We start from the raw sequence: 4,263 nt of genomic DNA on the forward strand, positions 1-4,263 counted from the left end.
TCACAATTTAGCTAGGATTTAGAGGCCATTATCTCAATATTTAAGAGAGATAGAATGACACCAGTAGAGAAGGAAGGTAAGCAGCTTGCTGCCACCCGCAAGAGGAGGCGCAAGGTGGTGGTGGTGGGGGACTCCCTCTGCGGGGCACTGAGGGACCCATCTGCCATATGGACCCCCTAGCCTGTGAGGTCTTCTGCCTCCCAGGAGCTCACATCTGAGATGTAGCAGAGAGGATCCCTAGGATCGTCCGGCCTTCCGACTACTACCCCATGCTCCTCATCCACCTGGGAATTAATGACACAGCCAGGAGTAATCCAGACTGGGTCATGAGTGACTACAGGGCTCTGGAGGCTGGGATCAAGGAGACCCAGGTAGCGTTTTGTTCTGTGCTCCGTTTCAGGTCACGGTCCCAGAAGAGAAGGATGCATTGAGGAAGTGAACCAGCCAATGCTGGTGCCACCAAGAAGGCTTTGGATTCCTCGACCATGGAGCACACTTCAGGGAGAGAGGACTCCTGGGAAGGGATGGCATCCACCTCATGAGGAAAGGTAATTCCCTGTTTGCAGTCAGGATGGCCAATCTTCTGGACAGGGCTTTAAACTAAGGTTGCTGGGAGACAGGAATACACAAATTCAAATATCCTGGGACCAACATACAAGAAAACCCTGTAGATAGGGACACTGGGAATACCATTTTTGTGGGAACTGAAGGAATAGTTCTCCATCAGCATGACAGGAAGATGGGGGCCTCAGTAGGAGGACTTTGTGCCTATGTACTAACACTAGGAGCATGAGGAACAAGCAGGAAGAGCTAGCCTTCCTACTCTCCAGAATGCATTATGTTCTAGGAGGGATAACGGAGACCTGGTGGGACTCTTCACCCAACTGGAGCATAGCTATAGAGGGTGATACTCTGCATGGAAGGGACCAGGTGGGGAAGAAGGGTGGAGGCGTTGATCTCTAGGTGAAAGCATTCACCTCCTTGGAGGCCGACATCGGCTCCAAAAATAGACCGCTTGCAACCCTCTGGGTCAAGTTGTGGGGGTAGGCAGGGGAGGGGGGGCGGGGCATGGCAAGAGAGACTTAACTTTAGGTGTATACTACAGACCACCAAACCATGGGGAAGAACTCAATCTGGAGTTCACCTGAGAATTAACTGAGGCCACATGTGCACATGACATGGTCATCATGGGTGATTTTAATTATCCAGACGTCTCCTGGGAGGAACACTCGGCCAAGTTGGATCAGTCACAATCCTTCCTGACCTGTGTTGAGGAGCTCTTCCTGACTCAGGAGGTGCATGGGGCAGCCAGAGGTGATGCTCTGCTAGATGTGGTCCTGGCCAAAGGAGGCAACCTGGTGACCAACTTAAATATAGAAGGGAGTCTGGGCAACAGCAACCATGAAGCCATCATGTTCACTGTTCGACATAAGGCAGACAAATTGGATAGCAGGATTGAAGTCTTGGACTTCAAAAATGCAAATTTCAACAAGCTTAGGTCACTAGTAGGGCAAGTGCTGCAGGAACAGGGACTGAAGGCAAAAGATGTGCACAAAGAATGGTTGCTCCTTAAGGACACAATCCTTGAAGCACAAAGGAAGTCCATTCCCATGTGGAGAAAAGGTAACAGAAAGGCTGGGAAGCCCTCTTGGTTATACAGGGAAGTCATGGTCCTCTTAAGAAAGAAGAAAGAGGCTTATAAACAATGGAAGCTCAAGGCAGGCCCCAAGGACAACTATTCCACAACGGCCTGCATTTGCAGGGAACAGATAAGACAGACTAAAGCAGCAACAGAATTTAGATTAGCAACGGGAATCAAGGACAAGAAGAAGTCCGTCTTTAGGTACATAAGGAACAGGAGGAAAACAAATAGGAGTGTGGGATCATTAACAACTCAGGGAAGCAGGTTACTGGTACCCAGGAGAAAGCTGAACTCCTGAATGACTTCTTTGCCTTGGTCTTTCACTGGACCAAGGGGAAAACCACACCAGGTAGAGTAGAGGATGAACACAGTAGGAATAATCGCCTTCCTACTATTGCCGTAGAATTGGTGTAAAAAAATTAGAGATATACAAGTCAGCAGGACCGAACGATCTTCATCTGAGAACACTGAAGGAGCTGGCCAAAGTCATGCAAAATCCCTGGTAAAACTGTTCCACAGTTTGTGGCACTCTGGAGAAGTCCCTGAGGACTGGAAGATGGCCAACATCATGCCTATCCACAAGAAGAAAAGGAGGGAGGACCCGGGTAACTATAGGCCAATCAGCCTAACTTCCATCCTAGGGAAAATCCTAGAAAAGTTCATCAAGGTGTCTATCTGCAATAAGCTTGCAGAAGGTAAGATTCTGAATGACAGCCAGCATAGCTTCATCGTAGGCGGATCTTGCCTTACCAACCTCATCTACTTCTATGTCCAGGTAACTTGTCACCTGGATACAAGAGAGGAGGTTGACATTGTATACCTTGACTTCCAAAAGGCCTTTGATCTAGTATTCCACAATGTCCTTGTGAGAAAATCAGAGGATTGTGGGCTTAACTCAGAGGCAGTCAGGTGGATGAGAAACTGGCTGCAGGATGGGACCTAGAGTCGTAGTGAATGAATCTGTTTCATCCTGGCAAGAAGTGAGCAGCGGTGTCCCACAGGGGTTGGTGCTCGGTCCAGTACTTTTCAACATCTTTATTAACAATTTGAATGTGGGGGTGAAGAGCTCACTGGCCAAGTTCATGGACACCACCAAGTTATGGGGGAGAGTGGTCACGCTTGAAGATAGGCTACAGATACAGGCAGACTTAGACAGGTTAGCAACTTGGGTGGATTGGAATCTGATGAAGTTCAATGCTGAGAAATGTAAAGTGCTGCACCTTGGGACGAGCAACCCCCCAACACACCTACAGGCTTGGCAGCACCAAACTGATTAGCACGCCCAATGAAAGGGACCTGAGGGTAATAATAGACCACAGTATGAATATGAGCCGGCAGCGCGATCCTGTAGCCAGTAGGACAAATAATAGTGTGGCATGCATCAATCGATGCATCTCCAGTAAAATCAAGGAGGTGATTCTTCCACTCTGCTCAGCACTGGTGAGACTGCATCTGGAGTACTGTGTCTAGTTCTGGGCACCACACTAATGAGGACAAGGACAAGCTTGAGAGAGTCCAAAGAAGAGCCACCCATACGATCAGAGTCTTAAAAGGAAGACATACAAGGAAAGGCTGAGGGATCTGGGACTTTTCAGCCTGAAGAAAAGAAGGCCGAGAGGGGACCTGGTAGCAGCTTACTACTACACTAGGGGAGTACATCTAGGGCTCGGTGAACAACTGTTCCTCCTGGGATGCCCTCCAGGGCACCCCAGGAGGAAACCAGGAGTAATGGCCACAAACTCCTGGAAGATGGAATTAGGCTCAAAATAAGGAAACATTTCTTCACAGTCAGTGTGTCCAGATGGTGGAATAAGCTTCCTCAAGGGGTGGTACAATCACCTACCCTGGAAATCTTCAAGAGGAGGCTAAACAGTCACCTTGCTAGGGTCACCTGACCCCCCTTTATCTTTCCTGCGTCGCGCAGCGGCCTTGACCTGATGATCTTCCAAGGTCCCTTCTGGCCTTACAATCTATGAATCTATGAAAATAGAGTTTTCTTGGGGAAAGGAATTCAGTAGCTTTTTTGTAGGACATGCAGTACTTCTAGAATTTCCTAATTAAAGGAAATATTTTTTAGCAGGAAAAAATCTCTTTCTGTCAATCTTTTTTTTTGAAGAAGAAAACATTTAAAACAGAAAGCTTTGTACTTAAAACACTACAAGTTTTCTGATTATCAACCAAAAAATTAAAATATTTTGAAGTCAAAAAATCTTTTGTTTCAATATTTCTTAGTTGTGATACAATGGAGACACACATAGCATATCCATGGGCAGAAAGCAGGGCAGAATGGCTCATTAGGGTGTGATCATATGAACTCTGGCAGCCCTTTCGAAAAGAGGATTTTTCAAAAGGGCACTAGCTGGTATCCTAATTGGTAGGTATCAACAAGCTGAGAACGATTCAAATGCAGCAAAACCATTCCAACTTTAACACTGCTTTGCCCATGGTTAAAAATGGAGCAGGTTTTTCTGATTTTAAAATATTCCCAGCTTGGTTACATATAACAATTACAACATACCAGCTGCTGCCTCTGAAAGGGCCCCAAGCATTCATGTATCCACACCCTGATGGTGCAAACTAGAGTTAGTTTCATAGTTTCATAGTTTCTAGGGTCGGAAGGG

The sequence above is a fragment of the Gavialis gangeticus genome, unplaced genomic scaffold (assembly GCF_001723915.1).
Source record: "Gavialis gangeticus isolate Ggan-Ray unplaced genomic scaffold, GavGan_comp1, whole genome shotgun sequence".
In the NCBI taxonomy this organism is placed as follows: Eukaryota; Metazoa; Chordata; order Crocodylia; family Gavialidae; genus Gavialis; species Gavialis gangeticus.